Source organism: Erpetoichthys calabaricus, chromosome 3 (assembly GCF_900747795.2).
Source record: "Erpetoichthys calabaricus chromosome 3, fErpCal1.3, whole genome shotgun sequence".
Taxonomy (NCBI): domain Eukaryota; kingdom Metazoa; phylum Chordata; class Cladistia; order Polypteriformes; family Polypteridae; genus Erpetoichthys; species Erpetoichthys calabaricus.
In genome coordinates this window covers 216,339,156-216,366,824 of record NC_041396.2, presented here as the reverse complement: position 1 = coordinate 216,366,824, position 27,669 = coordinate 216,339,156, and the positions used below count along the sequence as shown (strand labels likewise).

The 27,669-nt window shown below is 38.9% G+C and overlaps 1 protein-coding gene across 3 annotated transcripts in view; it reads left to right on the top strand.

The window, feature by feature from the left end:
- Positions 1-27,669, top strand: part of LOC114648645 (synaptotagmin-like protein 2) — a 554,437-nt gene that overhangs the window by 286,268 nt on the left and 240,500 nt on the right. The gene's annotated exons all lie outside the window — the stretch shown is intronic.

Sequence of the window (27,669 nt, the reverse complement as noted above, 5' to 3'; positions counted from 1 at the left end):
TGATGTATTGACACACTTGGTGCTGAAATGCGTACACATTGTATATTGGAACACATGCACCATACTCTGAAATACATACGCTATATACTCTATAATGACACGCAAACATTAAGATGCATATAATGAAAAATTATACTCTTTATCCTGAAAACCTGAAACACACAGACCATATATAGTGAAACACATGCCATCAAAAGTGAGAAACTTGCTATCAAAAAATTAAATGTGGTCATCCCATTTTACAGTGTATATCACTGAAATTGAATGCAAGCAGAGTGTAATTAATTGTGTTTTTCAAGGAATTTTTAGTTTCTGCCTAGTGGTCAATACTGTCAGGACAATGTATCCAATGCCATGCCCTCTTGGGAATTAAATTTAAGTGGTTTTAAGAATGGAAAAGGTAAAACAATGGGATAGAAGTAATTTTTTCCATCTGTAAAATATTGACCAGATTCTTCAATGTTGTGAGGAGAGACTGTTTGTGGAGTTCCATTTTCACAATATTCCAACATAGTCAAAGTAGGAGTGAATTACTTGTATGTTCAGACATTGTTGGAAAGAAAGCTTACAGCACAATACTCACAAATTTACAATCTCTTCTTTTTTTTCCCCCCTCGGCTGTTATGTAATTGTCAATATCTGGCAAATTAAGTAAATTGATATACGTCTCAAGTCTGACAGTCAGGTCAATAAATGTACTTAATTCCCAATAAGTGACAAATTAAGTAAATTTGTTACAGTTAAGTCAATAAATGTGCTACGAAAAGTATTTGTGTGTAGTGTAAAAGACAAAATCGTGTCACAAATGACATGCATTTCAGTATGTAACATATGTAAAAATCTGTGTAGTGTATGCATTCTACTATAAATTGTAATGAATTTTGGTGTATACTGTGAGACCATATCTGTGTATCCGCTTCAGTGGAGAGTTTATAAATGAGTATATTGTTTGAGACAAGATCTCGGTGTGTATATACTGTAGCATATACGATTCTGTATGTAGTGTATACATAAAGAATGTACTGTATGCATAGTTAAGAGTGATTTTTGTCTGAAGTGCTCCTTTATACTCATTGCTGTTAATATTAACATTCCTCACTAATATATACTTTGCTTTTGCAAATGATTAGACGTGCAAATTTTCACTTTGCGTCATGAAAAACTTAGACTAGGTATGAGCTTTCCATTATCTATCTTTGTTGACATAAGAGCATTGCAATACCCTCTGACATTATTATAAAACACACAACTGCAATATACATTAATTTAAACATTAGCTAACCTGAAAGCCTCACAACCACCCATTGCACAGGAAAATACAGTATATTAGCTATGAACCAATTAAATTGAAACAAACCCATTAAGTGTAGAATTTAATGTCTTTGACATGAAAAATCACATATCACAATAACATGAAAAAGAATGTTTGAGTCATGCAGTGTGTGTAGTATGCATGTTCTTTCACAAAAGACTCTGGGGCTTTTCTATAGCATTGCTATTAAAAAAAAATTCTAAATACATATCTGTTCTTTTCACACCAGAACTCTGTGCTTCTTTAAAATGGGCATCATTTTAGAATATTGGAACAACCTAGACAACAACAGGCCTTTAGGCCCAACAAAGTTAGTCAGTCCTATCCACTTAATTTTTAAAAACCTCCAGTCCAGTTTTGAAAGTCCCAAAAGTCCTACTGTCTATCACAGTACTTGGTAGCTTATTCCAAGTGTTTATGGTTCTGTGTAAAGAGAAAGTTTCTAATGTTTGTGCAAAATTTACCCCTAAGTTTGAACCGTCTCCCTGTGTTCTTTATAAACTCATTTTAAAATTAAGTCTCAATCCACTGTACATATTCTCTTCATAATTTTAAAAACTTCAATCATGTCACCTCTTAATCTTTTGGGTAAACCGAAAAGGCTCAGCTCTTTTAATCTCTCCTCATTATTCATCCCCTGTAGTTCTGGAATGCGCTTAGCAACACCAGAAAAAGGTCCAGAGAAGATAAACTAGGTCCTTTTTTGGAGACCAAAACTGTACACAGTACTCCAGATTATGACACACTGATGAGGCCTCAAGTTGAGCATAACCTCATTGGTCTTGTACTCTTCACATCGTGCTATATAATCTAACATTCTGTTAGCCACCTCAATGTCTTCTGAACATGATCTGGCAGTTCATCATTGTCAAGTCCTCTATAATCTAACATTCTGTTAGCCACCTCAATGTCTTCTGAACATGATCTGGCAGTTCTTCATTGTCCAGTCCTCTATACTAAATCCTTCTCATAAGGAGTACTTTTGATTTTTCAGACCTCCCATTGTGTGTTCAAACCTAACATTTTTACTTTCTAAATGTAATACTTTACATTTACTAACATTAAATTTCATCTGCCCAAGCCTGTATGCTGTCTAAGTCCTTCTGTTATGAATCAAAGTATTCCAGATGATCTTCCAATTCCCCTATCTTGGTATCATCTGCAAACTTAACCAGCTTCTTTGTATTCCTATCTAAATCATTGCTATACATATTAAAAGTAGCAGCGGCCCTAGCCCTGACCCCTGTAGAACTCCACTCTTAACATCAGCCAATTCTGCTAAGGTTCCTAACACTATAAACCTCAGCTTCCTGTGTCTGAGCCAATTTTGCACCCATCTACAAACACTCTGAACTGCCACTACTTTTGGTTTGACACCCAACCTCTCATGTGACATCTTATCAAATGCTTTCTGCAAGTCGAGCTAAATAATTCTGGTCTTGATCATACCCTTTTGTTGCTTCCTCATACTTCCTCATAGAATTCCAGCATGTTAGTAAAACAACCTCCCACTTCTCAACACATGCTGACTATTCAGTTAAACTTCTGTTCATGTCATGACACTCAATCTTATCCTTATCCTTAATTCCTTCTATTAATTATCCTGTAATGCACATTAAGCTTGCTGTCATAATTATAATATTTTCAGAATTTCTCTAGTGCACAGTGACTTTGTAAAAGAATTTGCTAACCACCTTAAGAAGTCCAGGGTAAATATTATCTGATCCTGGAGACTTCTTTGATTTCAGCCTATGTAATCTATTTCACAATCACTCGGTACTTCCTTAGTAGTTGTTTTTACGGCGGAGTGGTGGCTCTGAGGCTAGGGATCTGCACTGGCAATCAGAAGGTTGCTGGTTTGAATCCCATAAATGCCAATAGGGACTCTGCTCTGTTGGGCCCTTGAGCAAGGCCCTGCAATTGCTGAGCACTTTGAGTAGTGAGAAATATGCTATATAAATGCAAAGAATTATTATTACTACTGGGAGGTTATCTACTTTCTCACTTGTGAAGACCTCAAAAGTGCTAGTTTAATTTTTTTTAAATCCCCCTTTACTAATCCTGATGTACAGTATTTCACATCCTCCTTGACTGTTCTTTTACTACTAAAATACTGAATCTCTTTGGGTCATTTTTTGCCTCATCTGCTATATTCCTCACATTTAGCCACCTTAATATCCTTCTTAATGTTTACTCTTATGTTCTCGTATGTCCTGCGCTTTCATGTTGGAGTTATTAGTCTTCTACGTCTTATTAACCCACTATTAGATGAGTGTGTGTGTGTGTGTTTTGTTGTTTTTTGTTTTGTTTTTTTCCTACTAATTCCAAATTTAGTTATGCACCTGTCCTGCATCACACACAAAACTCAGCAGTGAGTGAAGGTCAAGATGCCATTAAGCCCCATTCTGGTCAGCATAATGTATTATGCTCTGTGCACTCCTAATATTGATCTGCTTTTTTTTACCCCACCCCCTTAAATTACTGTGGCCAGAGTGTGTAGGCAGTTCCTGTATGATGAAGACATTGATGTCACTAACTTCCCCAGACCTGAATTCAATTGAAAATCTCTGGGACATTATGTATCTGTGCATCCAGTGCTGCCAAGTAGCACCACAGTTTCTTCAGGAGCTGGATGGATGGATGAATGGATATGTTGCTGAATTATCTAAGCAAAAAGTAAACTACTACCAGCAGATTTTCAAAGGTATTACCCATGCTTTTTAGACCTCTGCTGATGCTAAAAGAAAAAGTCACCATCTCTTTTATATGTAATATTATAATATATATATACACACACACACACACACACACACAATGGTTACTAAATGATTTAACAGATATCTTATAATCCATTAATAGTGAATTACATTTCTACAGCAAAACTTTTCTGTTAAAGAATATGTATGGTGAAAGTGACAAATTTCTTATTCCTGTAAGTCAGTATCCTTAACTAAATATTTGACCTTTTTAGGTCTGTGACTGTGTCCATGACTGGTGTTGCTAAAACCTGAGATTTAGTTTATTGCTCCCCATTCAAGAGACAATGCTGTGATAATTTAGTGTGGTAGATGTAGTCCTCTTCACTTTAATTAGCTTTTAAACTCCACTGCCAAACTTAAAATTGCTAAATAGCCTCTCCCTAATGTCCTCTCCTTGAACATTGCGAAACTTTATGGAAAAATGTCAAGAGAGCCCAGTTTTTATTGGTAAAGTAACTCCGATCCAGTTTCACATTGGACTTTTGGAAAGCATATTGATCCAGCTGTTATAACAGGAAGAACATCCTGTACAGGCTCCAGAACGTAAGCAACCAGTTTACTGCTATAAATATATTGACCATTTCTATTAACTGAGAACTTCCTCATGATAGATTCGTATAATAACGAACATATACGTTGCAATGTTCCAATTTCAATTTTAAAGAATATTTTGTAGTTAAAGCACTGTGAATTTCTTGAATAAATTCAACATTTAGATAAAGAAAGTTACAGCAATTTATATAATTTAATATGGTTGTGTAAATCCCTTAAATTCCCTAGGCTTATAGGAGAGAAAACTGAGCATCTTTACTTAACAAGAAATAAGACATAATTTTAAGTGCCTGTAATTTTAATGGTGGCATATAGCTGGAAAATAAAACTAGCCTCTGTGAAGAAGTGAGGGTAGAAAAAAAAATGATGGGTGCTACATTTAACAAGGTTAGGAAAAGTCGCACGATAAAAGACTGAAATAGATAAGTCTTCAGAAACATGAGAACAACTTTCAGATCATATTTGACATTCCGACTCATTTTATAAGGCAGCTAATTAAAAATGCTTGGTCAAATTCAATTCATTTCGAGTTTTGATCTTGCTCTGTAGCATATTTAAAGACCAGAAGAGACAGAACCAATAAGTAAAGAGCTGTTAATGAATGATCAGCCTGGATTGCACTGTACTGTATATTACTTTTACATTTATTTATTTATTAAAGTAGGCTTACAAGTAAGTGGAATTATGTCTGTAAGCCAAAATAATTTTGTACAGGATTACCATTTCTAATGGAGCTTGTTATAATATGGGTTCAAGGTAGCTAAAAGTAACTGCTGAGGAACATATCTTGAAGGAGGAGGAGAAATCAAATTCTTCATATTCATGATATTGACCAACTTAACATCAAAAGAACTGGATCCTTACCTATCCAGTAGTTAAAGTCAAAACATACAGGTTAAATATTCAGTCAATTGTATTGGATTGAAAGTACATGGTATTCTCATCATTAACTGGAGAAAAATGTTGCTTACCCATCTCTAACTACTTTGCACTAATACATTTTTGCAGTTCAGTTGTAATTATTGTATTTTATTAATAATAATAATAATAAAAAAAATATTTTTTTTCCAGGTAAGGTGAATTATGTGATCACAATGTTCTTTGTGCATTTGATTTTGTTTAAAGACAAATGTTTTACTAAAATAAAAGGATATTTAAAATGATTGGTCTTATCCAAGGTTGGATTTTGAAAACAGGGTCTTATACACATTGCCCAGTATACCCGTTTTTTGAGATGTGGAAATATTTCTTGATTTTTAAATCCTAAGCCTACTGTAAATTCTCCTAGATCCAGTCAAGTACTTCAACATTACACGTGAAGTAAAATCCCAGGCTTCCTAATTTGTGCCATACTAATTCGACTGCAATGACTGGGTATGCACGTTTTTGCATTTGCTTTGTATTTTGGGATTTTAAACTATCTATTTGTGTGTGTCTATATGTTTGTCAAAATGCTTGCTAATTATTTCCGCCTAAATTTGAGACCTGTGGATTTATTACATATGGAATCTGTTGCTCCAGTGAATGTAAAATTAATAGCATTTTCATTCATGCATTTCAGTAAGTGTGCAGTCTTGTAAATCAAATTAGTACATACCAGTAATGAGTTTTCAGTGCAGGTTTCTGCCTGCTATTCACAGATTAAAAACCTTGTAAGAAATGGTGTTGTAGAAATTGCTGTTCACAAATACCAAAAAGCTCTCTCATACAGTCAATTTGTATGTAAAGCAAAGCTGTACAAAAAAAAAAAACCTAGCATAGTGAAAATGTATTTAATATGAGCATCTGAAACTATCTTATTTGATTGAAATCACATTATTTTACTAAACAAACTTCATCATCTACTTAGGAAACCTCTGTTGGCATGAGCAATTTATCCAGTAACAAGTTAGTTAAGTGAATTGATAAGGCTAGTTTAAAGAATGAGAACAAATGTTTAAGCGTGGCATCTCACAGATGTATGACATACTGAGTAAATGTTTAAGTTGCTCATCCCTGTAGAAATTCGATAGATGAATGGATATCCAGTTAGGAGTTCTGAGGAGCTGAAGCCCTTTCTGGCAGCTTTGGACACAAGGGTGGAATTAATAGTTGAGCTATCAGTGGAGCACCAAAATACACAGTTTAGAGTCCATACTTCACCTCGCATGCGAGAGACAGAATATTGCAGGGGTAGGAGTTGTGGATAGTCCAGGACACCCCAAATAGACTTCAGACTAGCTGAAAGCCTCAAATTCACAATTCTGTTGGGGTCCCTGAAAATATATTTTCAAAAAGTATTATTCTGGTGCTCTAAATCACTCCATGCCCTACTTGGTTTGAGAGTGAATAGGCTCAAATACGAATTAAGAATATGGTCATTGTTGGGATGTTTTGTTTCCCCCAAGGTTTGGGGGGCTGTCCATGCTCTTAAACTTATACATGCTGCATAGGTCATGGGAGTAGTACTGACATTAAATTTTTAGCCTAACTCTGATCCAAAACAAAGTACTCTGCTCATAAATTTTGGATTTACAGTATATAAAAAAAAAAGATTCAAGCAGAACAGCACAAATGTCCCAAACAAAGAAATTCCAGCTGAAGGTTTAACTTTTAGTGAAACTAGCATCAGCACTGCTGTGGACAGTAAGTTGATTGCTTTTGCTGTACTGCACAAAAGTGTGCATGTGTCATGAAAGTGTCTGTTCTTTTTGATGTTAGTCAGTTTGATACAATTAGTCTATTTAAGGTAACCACATTCTACATTATAGCGTCTTGTATAGCTATTATTCTATAGTACTAGAGTGTAAATCTTACTAACAGGACCACTTGGCATCAACGTTGCAGTGGAGAGTACATGAGTCATGAAAAGCGTTGTGTCAAACTGACTAACATCACAAAGAACCAACTACTCTGGGACTGTAGAATATTCAATTAGCTGTTGGATAACATGATGTTTGTAATGGTAATTGCATGCACGCATGGAAAGTGAGCGCATATGTTTTTGTGCATGTGTGAGAATAATGTGCAGCTTCGATTGTTGTTTTTCGAGACTTGAAAAATAAAGAGCATTCTTGCATGTGATAAACGGTGTACTTTGTAGACCCAACATGTGGCGACGAGAATGGCTGAACTTTCGCTGCCACCACCACCACCACCACCTTTCTTACCATTACCTGGTGATCCTTCGGTGCCTTGGACACTCTGGTTTGAATCTTTTCAAACTTATCTGATCGCGCTTGGCTTGGACTCCGTACCTGACGTACGCAAGCGTGCCATCTTGCTTCATTGTCTGGGAAGCAGAAGGGAAGCGTGTTTTTCATACATTGGAGGCAACCAACTGATACGACGCAACAGTTCAGGCCCTCAAGAAGCACTTTTCTGGAACATAAAGCGTTCTTTTACGGCGGTTTCACTTTCGTCAGCGTAGCCAGTTGGCGGGTGAATCAATTCGACAATATACAGCCGTGCTATGGGAATTAGTAGGGCACTGCAATTTTGGTCCGCTTCAGAATGAGATAAGGGATCAGCTGATAGAGAAAACACATAGTGCACCTGTGAGGGAGAGATTATTGATGGAATCTGACGAACTCGCACTAGAGAAAGCGATAGAGATTGCGTGGCAGGTTGAATCAGCAGTGCAGAGCGCGGCGCAGCTGACAGCAGCTCCTGTTTTATCAGCGCAGACGTTACAGCCCGTTTTCAGTGATAACTGTACTGAGACAGCTACCCCAGTCATGCAAGCTCGGAGAAACCCCAATATTTCAGGACAATATTGTGGGAATTGTGGATCTACCCATCACAAGCACAGGGAATCAAGTTGCCCAGCAAGTGGTCAGCGATGTAGAAAATGCAACAAATTTAACCATTTTGCAAGATGCTGTCGTTCGTGTCAAGTGCCTGCATCTGGGCAGCCCTCACCTTCACATTCAGCACCAGCATCTGTCCATGCAGTGCAGTCTCTTTCTCCTAACTTCAAGACTTGTGCAGTATATATACAGGATGTGTGCATACCTTTGCTTCTGGATACAGGCGCTAAAGTGTCTCTTAATTATGCTACATACAAGCAGTTTTATTCTCACTTACCTTTGCAGAGGCCATCTATAGCTCTGGCTGGTTATGGGCACACTAAGACTGATGTTCTGGGAACGTTGCTGTTACATGTTCGTTATGGAACAAGATCTTTCTGAATTTTGCTTTTATGTTACAAAGCAAGGAGCCAATATTCTGGGTATTGACCTTTTCCTCAGACTCGGATTTACTGTTCTCGATTACGATGGTGCAGAAATCCTGCAAGTCACTTCTCCATGGGTGCAGAAATGGCCTTCCCTGTTTAATGAACTAGGATGCCTATTGGAGTTTGTGCACAAGCCTAGACTTAATCCGTCCATACCTCCTGTCATTCAGCCACTGCGCCGAACACCACTAGCACTGAGAGATGATGTTACTGCACAGTTGAAACAGCTTCTGGAGGAAGGGATTATAGAACGAGTTAGTGCATCACCCTGGATCTCCAATCTTATAATTGCTCGTAAAAAGTCAGGCGGGTTGCGTCTTTGTATTGACCTTCGTGCAGTTAACAAGGCTGTGGTTCCAGACAGATACCCACTACCAACAGCTGAGGAGATTACATCTCAAGTTTATGGTTCCACTGTTTTCACTAAACTGGACTTACGACAAGGCTACCTGCAGATACCACTACATCCTGATAGTAGGGATCTCACTGCATTTGTCACACACCTTGGGGTGTTCCATTATACCCGTAAGCCATCTGGGGTTTGCTCAGCGCCCAGTTGTTTTCAGAAAATGTCATCACTCTTTGCTGGGATGTCAGGAGTATGTGTGTATCTGGATGACGTCGTAGTGCATGGACAAACACTCTGTCCATAATGAAAGGCTACAACGTGTGTTACGGCAGCTTACAAAACACAACTTCACCTTAAATGAAGAGAAGTGTATCTTTGCAGCAATAGAAATTGATTTTGTTGGGTCCACTTAACAGCTGAAGGTATTAAACTCTTGCAGTCCAATGTGGATGCTGTCTGTAGTCTTCCTGTACCCATTTCAGCTGCACAAGTTGCTTCATTTTTAGGCATGACATCCTATTGCTTGCGCTTCCTGCCACAATATTCAGCTATCACAACCCCACTACGTGAGCTCGTAAAAAAGGATGCACCCTGGGATTGGACCTTTTGCATGCACTGAAGCATTCCATCTCCTGAAACAACAGCTCACAACTGCACCAGTTCTCTCATTTTAACCCAGAGGGTATGGCAATTGTTACTTGTGATGCCTCTGCCTTGGCCTTGGGAGCTGTTTTGTCACAGATGGAAGAAGGGGTGGAAAAGCCAGTTGCATTTGCCTCCAGAGCACTGAGCCTGACTGAACAAAAATACTCTGCAGGGGAACGTGAAGCTTTAGCATGCATTTGGGCTTGTGAGCGATGGCATATTTATTTGTATAGAAGACCATTCATTCTGAAGACAGACCATCGGGCTCTTACTACTTTGCTGTCAACATCTGGAACAGGACACAAGCCCCTCTAGTTACATAGGTGGTCTGATCGTTCACAACAATATAATTTCCAACTGGAGTTTAAGCCAGGACGGGAAAATGTAGTAGCTTACCTACTGTCACACTTTACACCAGCACTGGAGCCACTTCACAACCAAGCTACTGACACAGACAATGACCTAATTCAGCTGCTGCATGGACCGCTACAGGATATTGTATCACTTAGAGCTTCAGCAAGCTTCAGAAGAGGATACTGTTTTCGAATTATTACGCACTTGTATTAGAGAGGGCTGGCCCAAACATGTATCTGATGAGCTGATCCCATTTGCACATGTAAAAGAGTAACTATCAGGTTGGAATGACACCTGCATTGCTCGGGGTTATTGTGCTGCGGTGCCACAAAGTTTGTGGTCTCGTATTTTGGCGATGGCTCATGAGGGTCACCTAGGAATTGTCAAAATGAAACAGAGGTGCCGAGATCGGGTATGGTGGCCAAGTATTGACAACGATATAGAAGTCCTTGTTAAGGATTGCTCTACTTGTCTGGTTAGTGGAAAGACAGGGTTACCTACTCCTCCACCACTTCAGCCCCTTCAGTGGCCAGCACACCCATGGGAGCACCTGCAGCTAGTCATTTGTGGTGAACTTCACAGCGCTCCTCCCCATCATAGTTTTCTTATGGTTATATATGATCTGTGAGTACAGTCACTTCAAAGACTGTGATCAACGTACTGGAGGCTCTGATAGCTCGTTTCGGACTTCCACGTGTAACCACAACTGACAATGGGCCTCAATTTATCTCGGCAGAATTCACATCATTCCTAAAGAATCATGGCATTGAACACTGCAATACAGCTTATTATAACCCACAGGCAAATGGAGGGGTAGAGAGATTTAATCAGTCACTTAAAAATGGTATCCGGGCACATCTTGCTCAAGGAGGCTGCAATTTTTATACTGTCCTCAACCAAACCCTACTTCACTACCGGGCAACTCAACACTCAACCACTGGGAAATCACCAGCTAAGTTAATGATGGGTCGGGAACTCCCACTTCCACTAGATCGCCTTTGCCCACTGGCTTTAAGTCATTCTGCACCCTCAACAATTGTCAAAGTCAGACAAGGGCAAAAGAAAACGAAACAGCAATTTGATCAGCGCTACAGAGTGAAGTTGTCTAATATCGGTGCCGGTGACTGGGTGAGTACGGAAGTTACATCGTGCTGATAAGCTGCACTCCTTTCTTTCTTCACCTCTTCAAATTACTAGGCAATTGGAGCCAGCCACATTTCTGTTACAGGATGGCTCTCGCTGGTATGCCCGTTGCCTGCATAAAGTGTCAGCACCTGACTGTACCATACCAAGGTCTGAGTTTCATAGTACATTAATCCCTCGCTTTTTCGCGGATTCATGACTTTGCGGATTTTATATGTAAGCATATCTAAATATATAACGCGGATTTTTCGCTGCTTCGCGGGTTTCTGCGGACAATGGGTCTTTTTACTTCTGGTATTTGCTTCCTCAGTTGGTTTGCCCAGTTGATTTCATACAAGAGATGCTATTGGCGGATGGCTGAGAAGCTACCCAATCAGAGCACGCAGTTAAGTTCCTGTGTGCTGCTGATTGGCTCAGCGACGGAGCGCTGCATTAACCAGGAAGTCTCATCTCACTCATTCAGCATTAACGTGCTCTTGCTACTGCATTCAGGGGATTATCACCTTCATCGTCATCATTTTTACTGCGCAGCATATTCATCACCATCATCACGTCATATATAGCTACGTGTACTTCGCTATACAGTAAGTGTAAACTTATCTACCGATTTCATATTGCTTAGCAGTTGTCCCTGTTTATTAATAGAGTAAAGGGTGGGTTGTAAACAATACAGGGACGGTTTAAAAACGTCCAAATACACGTTAAATAATTAAATAAATATGGTGTCCCTACTTCGCGGAAATTCAGTTATCGCGGTCGGCCTTGGAACCTATCTCCTGCGATAAGTGAGGGATTACTGTACCCATTTTAGGTCAGCAGCTCCATTAGATGACAGCTGTAGCAATGCATCTGGAGTGGCACCCCAGATCTCCCAACCATCAGTTGCTCAACAGCAACGACCCGAGCAGGTACGTCAACGTCCAGGTCATTTACGGGATTTTGTCACATCCTTTAATACTTGACTTTTGAGAAGGGGGGGTGGGGATGTTGGATAACATGATGTTTGTAATGGTAATTGCATGCGCGCATGGAAAGTGAGCGCATATGTTTTTGCGCATGTGTGAGAATAGCGTGTACCTTCGATTGTTTGTTGTTTTTCAAGACTTGAAAAATAAAGAGCATTCTAGCATGTGATAAACGGTGTACTTTGTAGACACAACATTTGGCGATGAGAATGGCTGAACTTTCGCTGCCACCACCACCTCCTTTCTTACCATTACCTGGTGATCCTTCGGTGCCTTGGACTCGCTGGTTTGAATCTTTTCAAACTTATCTGATCGCGCTTGGCTTGGACTCCGTACCTGACGTACGCAAGCGTGCCATCAGCACTGCTGTGGACAGTAAGTTGATGGCTTTTGCTGTCCTGCACAGAAGTGTGCATGTGTCATGAAAGTGTCTGTTCTCTGTGATGTTAGTCAGTTTGATACAATTAGTCTATTTAAGGTAATCACATTCTACATTATAGCTTCTTGTATAGCTAATTGATTATTCTGTAGTACTAGAGTGGAAATCTTACTAACAGGACCACTTGGCATCAACGATGCAGTGGAGAGCAAGTTGGTGGCTTCTGCTCTCCTACACAGAAGTGTACATGAGTCATGAAAAGCGTTGTCAAACTGACTAACATCACAAAGAACCAACTACTCTGGGACTGTAGAATATTCAATTACCTGTTGGAGAACATGATGTTTGTAATGGTAATTGCATGCGCGCATGGAAAGTGAGCGCATATGTTTTTGCGCATGTGTGAGAATAATGTGCACCTTCGATTGTTGTTTTTCGAGACTTGAAAAATAAAGAGCATTCTAGCAAGTGATAAACGTACTTTGTAGACACATTAGCTATATAAAATGCTGTGATGTAGGATATGTTTATCGTAAATAGACTAAGATTTCCATGTTAAGCTAGCAATTGAGCACTAACAGGACCACCTAATTACCACTGGGTATTTTGGGCACTGCTCGCATGCATGTCTTTGGGATGTGGAAGAAAAGACAACTCGAAAAAGCCCATGCAGACACAGGAAGAGAAAGTAGAAAAAGCCACTTTGTCACCATGCTGCCCTCAGGATAAACATCTAATCCATCTAATCAAATTTTCCTTCAAAGAAGGTGTTTTTTTTACATCTTAGTGAAGCTGCAGTAGATTTTTGCTTTCAAGCTGAAATGTAAATGTTTGTGTAATATACACATGACAATTGTTTATTGCCGAGTCTCTTTAGAAACATTAATTTTTCAGTTGACTTTATTTTTTCGGTTTGGTTGTGACAGATAATTGCACTTGTGGCTAAAATACCAAGCAGCCTATTTTTTGGTCTATGGAGCCTAAAGAGACTGATCTGTTCTCCAAGCTGCCATCTCCTCCTTGGGCAGTCATCTTGAGAGAACTGAAAATAATTTCCATATTGTGTCTTGAGGACTGCACTTGAATCATTTAAGCATTAAATTGATCTTACAAATGAAACGCTCAAAACTGGTATAAGATGTATTGTACTGGATCAAAGCTGTCACAAAAATCGCACAGCTCCGAAGCCAACAGTAAAGACCAGCCAAATTACAAATTCAAAGAGGTCTAGGGCTCATAAAGTTAGTTCTCTACCTGTGCACATATATAAGCTGCTCTACCACTGTCATATCTAATTAGCTTTGAATTTAATAAATGCAATCATTCCATCATCAATTATGCCATGTTCAGTACTCCATCAGATGTAAAATTGTGCCCATATTGCTGGGTCCCCATATTAAGTCTTGAGTGGAGTTTAAAAGGGTTTACACACTGTGTTATAAAATGAATAATGTACAAAGCTTCATACTGTTTGATCTTTAACTTCAAACTTTGGTAACCCTCTTTAGCATCTTAGGCAAGCATACATTTACAGTAATATATTCAACTAGACCTTTAGTTAGGGTCTTCAAAGGAACATTTTAAAAACTGTAAGCAGGAGTGAAATATCTTTTTGAAGATGAATTAAGATTATAGGAAACCTCTGTATTTAATGTTGTGATATTACTCTTGTTTTAAATACAGGGGAAGCTGAAAACCAGTGTATTAAATTCCATTTTCTGGTGTTGCTTCAAACCAAATATTGTCTTTTTAAAATATGCAACCATCCATAATTTTGTTTTGGTTTATGACCATTTATCTGTTTCTGCTTATAGCCTGCCATGCACTAGACACAAGAGACTTGCGTGGTGTGAAGACTAGTACTGATTTCTTTAGGGATAGTGCTGTACCATAACCGGCTGACATAACAGTTACAAAATAGGTCTAAGTGTTTGTTTTAATCTGAAGTATTCTTGAAAGCAACCACAGAAACATCAATTTCACTTAACCAAGCAATTTTCCTTTATAAATACAAGAACTTGCATGGTCAGGTAAATTATCTTTGACTTCAGTATGATATAATGCAAAACTGACTTACTCACTCACTTGTCAACAAAAACATTTATTTCCTGTTCAGTTAAAGCTGGAATTTGGCAGGTTGGTACATCTAAGGAAGGACATCTCTGTTAATAATTAGGGCTAAACGCCACCGCAATAAGAAACATCCATCCATCCATTTGCCAACCCGCTGAATCCGAACACAGGGTCACGAGGGTCTGCTGGAGCCAATCCCAGCCAACACAGGGCACAAGGCAGGAACCAATCCTGGGCAGGGTGCCAACCCACCGCAGGACACACACAAACACACCCACACACCAAGCACACACTAGGGCCAATTTAGAATCGCCAATCCACCTAACCTGCATGTCTTTGGAATGTGGGAGGAAACCGGAGTGCCCGGAGGAAACCCACGCAGACACGGGGAGAACATGCAAACTCCACGCAGGGAGGACCCGGGAATCGAACCCAGGTCCCCAGATCTCCCAACTGCGAGGCAGCAGCGCTACCCACTGCGCCACCGTGCCGCCGCAATAAGAAACAGAATACCTCAAAATCTCAAAAATGCTTTCACTGATTTGATAAAAATCTGGTGACGTGTAAGGAAGAAAATCGGCCAACCCATGTTCTTTTTATTTGTCAATATTTATTATGCTAATGTGCATCCCCTGCTCAGCACGGAGAAGAGGCTTTATGCAAATGAAGGATGGCGCAGAAGTGATTGATGGGCCACTCAAATGGCATCACTAACAAATATGGTGAAGAGAGAAAAGACGTGATCATGAATGGTTTATGCAGTGCAGGTATAAACAAAGTTCAGCTAAGTTCAATGTATAGCAAACGTGCTATAAACCTCAAGCACTGGTGCCATTCACTGTGGCTGCGAGTGTAGGTGCTGCTTCCCTACAAACAAAAGGGGAGGAAGACGGAAGTGGAAGCAGAAGTGGTGTCCTCATTTCCATGATCAGCCAAAATCAACAGTACAAATTTAAATTTAATGGGTCCTCCATGAGGTATTCTATTTTACTATATATTCACATAGACTATGAAATGCGACTCCCACTTCATCTTTGAATGAAGACACTCCACCCTCTGCTCTCAAATTTTACATGTATATATTTGCATCTGCAGATTTTAAAGGGGGATTACTTAAAACTGACGAAGCACAAAAAGAAATAAACATTTAATAATGATGATCCCTCGCTATATTGCGCTTCGCCTTTCGCGGCTTCACTCCATCGCGGATTTTATATGTAAGCATATTTAAATATATATCGTGGATTTTTCGCTGCTTCGCGGGTTTCTGCGGACAATGGGTCTTAATTTCTGGTACATGCTTCCTCAGTTGGTTTGCCCAGTTGATTTCATACAAGGGACGCTATTGGCAGATGGCTGAGAAGCTACCCAACTTACTTTCTCTCTCTCTTGCGCTGACGTAGGGGGGTGTGAGCAGGGGGGCTGTTCGCACACCTAGACGATAGGGACGTTGCTACCTTCTGTGTGCAGCTGCTTCCTGAAGGACATGCTGCACGGTGCTTCGCATACTTAAAAGCTCAAAGGGCACGTATTGATTTTTGACTTTGTTTTCCTCTGGCTCTCTCTCTCTCCCTGCTCCTGACGGAGGGGGTGTGAGCTGCCGCCTTCAACAGCTTCGTACCGGCGGTGCTTCGCATACTTAAAACAGCCCTATTGATTTGTTTGCTTTTCTCTCTCTGACGCACTCCGTTGAAGAGGAAAATATGTTTGCATTCTTTTAATTGTGAGACAGAACTGTCATCTCTGTCTTGTCATGGAGCACAGTTTAAACTTTTGAAAAAGAGACAAATGTTTGTTTGCAGTGTTTGAATAACGTTCCTGTCTCTCTACAACCTCCTGTGTTTCTGCGCAAATCTGTGACCCAAGCATGACAATATAAAAATAACCATATAAACATATGGTTTCTACTTCGCGGATTTTCTTATTTCGCGGGTGGCTCTGGAACGCAACCCCCGCGATGGAGGAGGGATTACTGTATTCCTACTGATTACCTGTTTAAATTGTAACAAATATTTTCCTGTAAAATTTAATGGTGATTGCTTAAAAAAAAAAAAAGTTGCTAGGAAAAGCCAGAATTGATTTAATGCAGGGATATTTTACCAATGGACAATTGTGTATAGCATGTTCAAAGAGTAAGCTGCTCCCCAGTGACTTAACATTATTTGACTGATGCCTTTTATCTAAGGCGCTTAACAACATTTGAGATACAACTGGTAACATTTTTTGTTTTTCCAGTTGGAGCCCAGGCTTTCTCATGGTCAAACAGTGTCATCCAAAGGATTTGAATCTGCAACATGTGGGTTTAAAATCGAAAGCCTTATCCATCACACCACACTGCCTGCCAGTAATATTAGCCGTGGTTTAAAAAAAAAATATAGAGTGTACAGTAAGGCACTTAGTACTTCTAATACATATAATTAACCGAAAGCACTATAACTGCAACTCATTGTATTGCAACATTTCCTATTTGATGCCAGCTAACACTGCTAGTATCTCCATAGCATGTAAAATTCTAAAAACTGGTGCATGTACAATAGAATCTGCTGTACAAGATAGTGACTTTTTTAAAACAACATTAAGTGTATATTTGGCCATTAGTCATTTAGCATATTAATAGCAATAGCAATAATCTTTCCACAACCGTGACCAATTAAATGTCATTTAATTATGCTTTTAAGAATATCAAATATGGCCATCTCTTGGTCTGCTCTGACAGAACAATAGATCCTCTCACTCCAGTGTCTGGCTCTATATTGTCCCTTCTTTCAAAACATCCACATTTTAACTAATTTAAAAATATATATGGTGGTGTGTCTTCCTGTTCTCAGGAACTTTTGATCGTAACGGACCATAAGAGACTGAGTAGCTCTTCAGGTGGTTCAGAGTCTTCATGGCTGAGGTTGGAAGAGGAAAACAGCAGAGTTGTTTGGCAACTGAAATTCTTTCCCCAAGTATCATTCACTTAAAAAGCACATAAACCTTATACTGTATGTTTGACACTATCTAAAATGATTTGCATATGCATCTTTTGCAGAGTTTTCTTGGAAGTTTTAGTTTTTTTATTGCAGAAAGTGATGACCATAGATATCCTATGGTTCCTGTTAAAACTGGCTGTATTTTGTTTGTAATGCCTTTTTAATGGAAATAGCTAAGAGTTTCTCACTACTTTCCTCACCAGTTGTTATACAGAAATTTTTTTGAAGCCCTTGCTTACTTTCTAGCATACCTTTTGTATTCATTTGAATTCTTCAGTCCCATGCTTATTAAAATATGTCTGTCCTCAGTGCTGAGCATTAAAGTTCACTGCTTCTAAAGGTTTTTTTTTGGTAAAAAAAAGCCCTAAGGCTAATGGGTAGTTTTAAGGACATCTTGACATGTACAATGTTAAGTCTTGTAGAAACAAATATAAAACATAATCTAGTAAATCGTAAATAAAAGCAAAGATCACTTCTTTTACAGAATGCACACAAGACTTGCTTTCATTACCTCCAAGTGTATACTAGCTTTCCTGAGAGTTTGCACAGCACCTGCACCCAAGAATTCTATTTAACTTTAAAATGTTAACACAGGTAATTGTAACATGTTATTCCTTTTAATTTTGTTTGGTCACTGCATATATAAAAATATGCTTAAATAGCACATTTTTTAAATTCATGCATACAAACATTTTAAGGATCACTCAAATAAAAGATTTAAAAATCAATTAAAATTTAAAATGTTTGCTACTTTACTCTGTCTATTGCAAATTCTTTACTGAAATATGTATATATTTGCCAGTTCCAATTAGAACACCCTGACATTGGTCAAGGTCTCAAATCCAGTTTCTGAACCAAGCCATGCTAGGACCAGCCTTGGTCCAGCACTTCCCAGTTTCGTTTCTGATAACCTTACTGTCCAGACAAGACGTGACAAAAAGAAATTTCAGCACAATATCCCAACTGACAACAAAGAGTTATGAAGAGGTTTTCCCAAAGACTGGTTTATAAAAAAAAAAAACCAACTAAGAGTATAAAACATTTTTCTCTGTGAAAGACCTGAATAATAAAAAAAGGCTCAAAGTACCACATGTTTCATTGGATAGCTTAAATAGTATACAGCTGCCTGAAAATGGCCTTGGGTCCTGGATACCAGTAAGTGGGAGTCTTGCATGTTAACTACAGCTGATCACAGTAAAGCACTGCTACATACAGTTACAGAAATTGTACAAAGAGAAACTTCAGATCACTGAGGTTCTGGAGGGTGTTAGAACATTTTTTTTTTTTTAACCCAGATATTCAAAGGCGAGTTTAATGAAAATGCTATAATTGACTGTGAACACCAGCATTTTTAAAATTGGAAATAAAGCAATGCAAGTCTCTGAAGGTCGCCATATATAGGAGTATCTTTCAGTTGTATCAGATCTTGACCTTACATTTTTTTTTTTTTTTAGTATGGTCATCTCAACCAAGTAATTTTAAAAATGTTTTTGGAAGAGATGAAATACAGCTGCACAACACAAAAAAGTAAACACTTTTGGAAGGCCTGCCTTAAGGACTAAACTCTTCTTGGCATGTATCTTTATGAATAATTTATTAAAAGGAAACAATGAGAAGGCAAATCAGTCTAGCAAAACTTAAATGGAAAATGCAACAATTTTAACAATTCTTTTATAAGACTGATAAATCAAATTTTATTTTATTTGTTCATCCTTTTTATGACCTGGCTATTCAGTTCAATGTGACAGGGAGCCAGTGTGTGTTCTGACATAACTGAGCACAAATTGTGAACCAACTTTGAACAGAGGATGAATAAATAACTCTCATATACATCCATCCAAACACTGTCTCTCACACTTGGCCAGTTGCCAGTTAACCTAAAATGACCATGGTTGTGATATTGGAGGAAATTTGGAAAGCCCAGAGAAAATTCTACATGGAGGACAATATGCACAAGTACAGTAGTGATTTATCCAAGATAGGGCTATGCAACTGTAGCATTAAATGCTGCTCAAGAGTTCATTCAATTTAGGCACCAGTGTCTGTAACCCTATCCAAACAGCCCTGTGCTTAAGATTGAAACAAACCCTGTATGGGGTGTCAGTCAATGGAGGAAGAATAGAATAGCTAGAAAATATGAATATACTGTACAGGAAGTGTCTTGTCCTAGGACACTGTAGCAGTGCTAAGCACTCTACCACCTAAAGTTCATATTTTAGGGATATCAAAATAAGAATATTGAAGTATAAAAATCAGTTGTGTACATTAAATTTGTTACCTGGGTAACAGATCAGTAAGAAAAAAATGATCTGCTGTGGCAACCCCTAATGGGAGCAGCCGAAAGAAGAATTCACTTTGTTTTATTTTGAACTTCCTGCTTTTTTAAAATGTCATTTTCTGTAAGTCATGCACAAGAATGAGACTTGCTGTTGCAGAGCCTGGGTCTCCTTTGGTGGAACAATGTGGTGGTGGGTGGCAAGAGGGGCTCAGGACATAACATGAACTGTTCATCTTTCTTTTTCTTTGTAACTCTGTTTACTCTTGCATGCCTTCAGACAATTTCTCTGTAACACTTTCTGCTACATAAATTCTGAGATTTTCCTCTACTTGATCGCTTTTGGACAGAGAGCTTTCTTATATCAGGCGATTCTTTTTATTCTGTCTGAATTATTGCGTTTCCCAACGATTACCAAAAAATATAACCACCACAAACCTAAGATTAAATTATCTTCGCCTGCGTACTGAATTTTATTTGTTAGAATGTTGAAGGATTGAACTATAAACAAAACAAATCTTTTATCTCATTTTAATGAAGGTAGACATTACCTTCCATGAAGAAACAATCATATGGATAATGAAGAAATTTCATTTTCCCTTTCATAATGAAACCGCATAAACAGGAATCTAATTTTTTTTTTCTTGCATCCTGAAATATTTCCTATTCACTATTTGTAATTTGTGGAAATTTTGTATAAAAATGTTCTCTAATTCTGTATCATTTTATGCACAATCAAATAAGATCCCATTAAATTTACCAGTATTTTCATTGTTACATTTCCAATATGCGCAATCATAAAGTTACTTGGGTTTTAAATTTTTTTAGCTATGCTTTAAGCTCTGATTTGAAACACTGTTGTATCTCATCATAATTATATCTTCTTTAATAATGAAACCTTTCATAATTCCTCTCGCAAAAGTTTTCTATAATCAAGAACCTTTTTTTAAATCTGTCATGTCCTTTTATAATTATGAGTTGATTTATTTTGTCATTGATAATAAATCGATGTGTCAAGGAGTTGGTTGTGTTCTAGACTGAGATTGTGAATGCATCATGTGAGGAGTTATGGTCTAGACCAGGGGTGCCCAATGCATCGATTGTGATCGACCGGTAGATCGGAAAGGTAGTGCAGGTAGATTGCGTTGCATTCAAAAAAAAAAAAAATAAATAAATTTTAAACGTTAGTCTATCATATATCCTCCCTATGGCATTTGCCACTTGATTGACATACAGGGCGGCCAGTCTGAGATCTCTTTTCTTCTAACACACTGGTCATTCCGCATGCACAATCAAACGCGTGAGCTACTGCAAAACTCCGGCTGTGATCTAGTTAGCCTTCCAATTTATATCGACTAAAGAAGGGATTTCAAAAAAAAAAATTTGTTTGGTGAGGGTATGGGCTGGATGTGGAATTGGAAGAGAGTTTGTCTGATCTGTCAATCTATCATTGCTATTCCAAAGAAGGAAAATGTGGAAAGGCACTTTCGAACTGTTCATAAAAACTACGAAACTGACTTCCTTCCGAAAAGCGATCTGAGAAAGGAGAGGGAACTAAAATCGCAGTTAATCGGACAGCCGTCATTTTTCACTCGGCTGAATTCAAAAGCAAAGGCAGACACACCGAAGCATCGTTCCGGGTGAGTCACTCGATCATTAAGCATAAGAAGTCCTTCCAAGATGGAGAGATAAGAGGCCTTTGTTAAGACAGATGGCTAGGGAGAAATTCCTGCTGAGATTTCAAGACCCTGGCTGGAAAAAAAGGAGTTTTTCCTTGTCATTAAACATGCAGAATACAAGCAACTTAACGATCAATGGCCGCTAGACTTGGCATTTTTTTTCTGATCTGACCAACATGTTGAATGAGCTTAATTTTACAGCTGCAAGGAAAAGAGAACTCCATTGTCAATATGATTAGCTCAGTTAATGCTTTCAAACGAAAAATGCAACATCTGTCCTCAAAGCTGCAGCGCCTTGATTTGGGGAACATCCAAATCCTCATGTCAGAGCTGGAGACACAATGGAAGGTGTGTGTGCAACTTCACAGCATACGCTACACAGAGCAGATTGAAAATTGCCTGTCAGACTTTGACGGACAGTTTCAAGACTCAGCTTTACTTGAGCCAATCGCTACATTTAAGTGCTATCCATTTAGGGAAGATGTTGAGGGTGATTCACCCGCATCAAAAAATTGTAACTGTTTCACCTAAAACTCCTCTACAGTGGAGGATGAGATTTTGACACTACAGGATGACATTCAGCTGAAGTCTGGGGCTCTTGGACAGTTTTGGAACTTACTCACAGAGGAAAAGTACCCAAACATGAGGAAATGTGCTGCCTCCTTGACTGCATTATTCGGCTCTACTTATTTATGCGAGTCAGCCTTTTCCCACATGAAGATTATTAAATCCAAATACTGTAGTGACCATAAATGTATTGAATAATTGTGCCATAAAGGTTATTCAATTATGCATGGTATGACAACATATATTTTATGTATAAAGTATACTCGGTGTATGTGTGTGTGTGTGTATATATATATATGTGTTTGTGTGTGTGTATGTATCTGTTTGTGTGTGTGTGTGTGTATATATGTATGTATATGTGTGTGTATAATGTGTGTATGTGTGTGTGTGTATCTCTCTGTCTGTCTGTCTGTGTGTCTCTCTCTCTCTCTCTCTGTGTGTGTGTGTGTGTGTGTGTGTGTGTGTGTGTGTGTGTGTGTGTTTTAATGTAGGTAGATCATTTCGACCTGGTCATTTTAAAAGTGTGGGCACCCCTGGTCTAGACTATCCATCTCACATCATGTCACATATCTCTTTGGCCCTTTCTTGCTTTCTGGAAAAGGCCAGTTGTTTACATTTTATATTGCATTAAAAGTAAGATGTTAAACATTGATAGTGGCCCAACACAGAAATGGTTCATTAACGAATATGACAACACTTTATTAACATGGACCTTATCCAGCCCTCTCTCAATTAGTACTTGATCTGTGGCAGTTCTTATTTAAATACACAACAGACTTTCTAAATATATTGGTATTCCAAGCTTAAGTTTGTTGTTTTTTATATTTATTCAGTTCAATTCATTTTATTCTAGTTACAGGCATTTAAACTTAGAAGGTCCTCGAGGTATACAAAACTGGAAATATATTATGAAAAAGGAAATGTAACATAACTCAAAAACATAATGTTGAAACATAAACAGAGAATCCTCAGGGTAACTGACCTCTCTAAAATATGTGTGAATGTCAGTGCTCCATGTAATGGCCTGGCACCCAGCCTAGGCTTGATTCCTGTGTTGCTGCACATGCTGCTAGAATAGGCTTTGACACCCACAATCTTATACTAGATTACACACGTTCAGAAAGTTGCCAGACAGCTCAGCAACTACAGCAGAAGTAGTAAGGGTGACAGCAAAAAGGATGCTTGGCGTGACATCTGGACAGAGGAAGGACGAAAAGGAAACCTGGTGGTGGAATGTGGAAGTACAGGAGAGTATGCAGAGGTAGAGGATGGCAAAGAAGAAGGGGGATAGTCAGAGAGATGCAGAAAGTAGACAAGTACAATGAGTAGGCACAAAGTGAAGAAAGAGGTGGCGGAGGCTAAAGAAAAGGCATATGATGAGTTGTATGAGAGATTGGACACTAAGGAGGGAGATAAGAACCTGTACCAATTGGCTAGACAGAGGGACCGAGCTGGGAAAGATGTGCAGCAGGTTAGGGTGATAAAGATGGAAACATACTCACAAGCGAGGAGAGTATGTTGAGAAGATGGAAAGAGTACTTCAAGTGACTGATGAATGAAGAGAATGAGAGAGAGAAAAGGTTGGATGATAGTGACTCAGGAAGTGCAACAGATTAGCAAGGACGAAGTAAGGACAGCTATGAAGAGGATGAAGAATGGAAAGGCCGTTGGTCTAGATGACATACCTGTGGAAGCATGGGTGTGCTTAGGAGAGATGGCAGTGGAGTTTTTAACCAGATTGTTTAATGGAATCTTGGAAAGTGAGAGGATGCCTGAGGAGTGGAGAAGTGTACTGGTACAGATTTTTAAGAATAAGGGGGATGTGCAGAGCTGTAGTAACTACAGGGATGTAAAATTGATAAGCCAAAGCATGAAGTTATGGGAATGAGTAGTGGAAGCTAGGTTAAGAAGGGAGGTGATGATTAGTGAGCAGCAGTATAGTTTCATGCTAAGAGCGAGCACAACAGATGCAATGTTTGCTCTGAGGGTGTTGATGGAGAAATTTAGAGAAGGCCAGAAGGAGTTGCATTGTGTCTTTGTGGACCTGGAGAGAGAATATGACAGGGTGCCTTGAGAGGAGTTTTGGAATTGTATGAGGAAGTCTGGAGTGGCAGAGAAATACGTGAGAGTTGTACAGAATATGTACGAGGGAAGTATGACAGTGGTGAGGTCTGCAGTAGGAGTGATGGATGCATTCAAGGTGGAGGTGGGATTACATCAGGGATCGACTCTGAGCCCTTTATTTGCTATGGTGATGGACAGGTTGACAGATGAGATTAGACAAGAGTCCCCTTGGACTGTATTTGCTGATGACATTGGGATCTGTGGCGAGAGTAGGGAGAAGGCTGTGGAGACCCTGGAGTAGTGGAGATATGCTCTAGAGAGGAGAGAAATGAAGGTCAGTAGGAACAAGAATGACTACATGTGTGCAAATGAGAGGAAGGTCAGTGGAATGGTGAGGATGCAGGGAGCAGAGTTGGTGAAGGTGATTGAGTTTAAATACTTGGCATCAACAGTACAGTGTAATGGGGATTGTGGAAGAGAGGTGAAAAAGAGTACAGGCAGGGTGGAATGGGTGGAGAAGAGTGTCAGGAGTAATTTGTGACAGATGGTTATCAGCAAGAGTGAAAGTGAAGATGTACAGGATGGTAGTGAGACCTGCTATGTTATTTGGGTTGGAGACGGTGGCACTGACCAGAAAGCAGGCAGAAGACAGAGTTGGAGGTGGCAGTTAAAGATGCTAAGATTTGCACTGAGTATGATGAGGAAGGACCGGATTAGAAATGAGTACAGTAGATGGTCAGCTCAAGCTGGACGGTTGGGAGAGAAAATCAGAGCGGCGAGATTGCATTGGTTTGAACATGTGCAGAGGAGAGACGCTTGGTATATTGGGAAAATGAAGTTAAAGATAGATCTGCCAGGCAAGAGAAAAAGAGGAAGGCCTAAGAGAAGGTTTATGGATGTGGTGAGAGAGGACATGCAGGTGATGGGTGTAACAGAGCAAGATGTAGAGGACAGAAAGATATGGAAGATGATGATCCGCTGTGGCAACCCCTAACTGGAGCAGCCAGAAGACACAAGTTCAGAAATGTTTACAAAGTCAATGAGTTTGAATGTCTTCAGGGTGCAGCAGTTTTCTAGAACTGCACAGTAAAATTAAGATCTTACCTTAGTAATTGTTACAATGAATCTAATTGTCAAAAGTGTTGAACTGATCATTCAAGTCATCTGCTACATGCTTGCACACTTTATATGTGTTATGTGGTACAGTACTGTATTTCAAAATTTGCTTAAACATCTTTGTAACTGTGACAGCCAACATTGTATGTGCTATTGTAGGTGTTTTACAGTAAAAAGACATTTAAATATTTTTTTCCCTATATGGATTTAGATGTGAAAATTTAATCAAGCATTAGTTGACTAAGTAGTCTGTTGTGGTAGAAACCATTTCTTATGAAAAAATAAAACAGTAAATATTAGCCTGCTGCTTTAGATCTAGTTTTGACCAGGTCTGGGTTTTTGTACAGAAGCAGATATACATAGAATCCACGATCAAACTTGTTTTGCAGTGTTTCAGTTAAAATTGTTGATCTGCCACAAAAACAGCCCAAACTTTTCTATACATCTTTCATAGTTAAGCTTTCTTTAAGTTTGTTCCATTTCACAAATGTTGTGTTGCTGCCTACTTCACTGAACAAGGGGAAAATGTAGGACAGCATTGAATTGATTTCATGCTTGTTAAAATGTGCAAACTTAATTGTTTATATGTGAGAGGTCCATGCCAAAGTTCTCGGTTTATTTTTCCAGATTCGGAGTACAGTTGATTGGCTGTAGCCAGCTGTGAGGCTGCTGCAAATTGCTGTTGAGAAACCTTAGCAATTCAAATGCTTGATATTACTGACTGGCTTTGATTATAGCGCTGCCTGTTTAGTTGCAATTTTCATAAAAGTTAAATCCTTGTACATTTATTTTTAGACAGAACCTAAAAAGAGACAGTGTAATACCATGCCTTTGCGGCACTGAACATAATTGCAGTATGTTTCTTAAATACTGAATCTTTTCTCTAAAGTATGAAATATTGAAGATGCATAATGTTTTTGTTCTTTAATGTACTTTCTTTTGAAAGAAGTAGCAAGGCATTTAACATGTTCTTAAAGAATTTAAAGATGTTATCTTTCACCTCCATTCTTGAATATGAGATCTGCACAGGCCATGATTCTAGTTACCCATTCATTCAGTGTTCTGAAATTACTTCAGCATGTTACTGCAACAAATGTGCACAGTAGGAAAAACTGAAATTTAAGCTGGTTACATGAGATTTGCCTGGTGGGGCAGTGCTTGGCTTTCTCAGAGTGTTCCCCTTTCTCTGTAATCTCAGGCTTACCTACCCCATTCTGAGGATGTTTAGCCTAAGATACTTGGGCATTTTAAATTGATTTGCTATTCAGTGTATTGGGTGAGGTTGGTGTGTGAGAAAGTGTCCTGTACCCCGTCCACTTTTAGCTTCTGCTTTGTGGCCAGTGTTGCTGTCAGTCTCTGTCTTCAACCACACAGCTCCCAATTGGATTGCAGTCTTTGTTTACTTTTGCCTAACAATTTCCTACGTACTAGGGTGTTGTACCGTGTTAGCCATTATGAATGTAGAGAAAAGCCAAGCAAAATGACACCTTTTATTGGCTAACTAAAAAGATTACAATATGCAAGCTTTCGAGGCAACTCAGGCCCCTTCTTCAGGCAAGATGTAATCATTGAAGATCTTGCCTGAAGAAGGGGCCTGAGTTGCCTCGAAAGCTTGCATATTGTAATCTTTTTAGTTAGCCAATAAAAGGTGTCATTTTGCTTGGCTTTTCTCTACATTTGCTTGATAACAAAGGTAAACAAGGTCAGTTTGTAGTTTTTGGGAAGCTAAGATTGTGATAGTGTTTGAGGTGATGACTATTGAAGTGCATGAAGGATTGCCACGAGAGCTCTTGTATGAGATGATAGTGAACCAGCTAAAGGAGAAGATGCTGAGATAGAAAGCTACGTTTAGAAGCAAAAGACCTCAAGGAATTTTCAGGAAGGACCAAAGTCATAGTTGGAGGCCAAAGGGCACAAAGCATGGTAGTGTAGCATACAGAAGAGGTGTTCGGAGAAAGTCTAATACATGCATTGTCTGTGGTGGGTGCTTAAAAAGATGTGGTGTAAAGGGCCTTCAGTAAGGAGAGAGGGAGACCTTTGTAGAACATGTGTGAAACAGAAGCAAAATTCTAACATAGCAAGTATAAATGTATATCAATAGAGTTGTTTTGGAACACGTAGCATGAGGCAGTAGTAAAGTTTATATATGCCAATGAAAAACATTCTACCCAGTCCCATTTGAGAGTGTTGATGCCCATACTTAAAATGTTACACATCTATTCATTCTTTTAAATTAAGTACTGTGC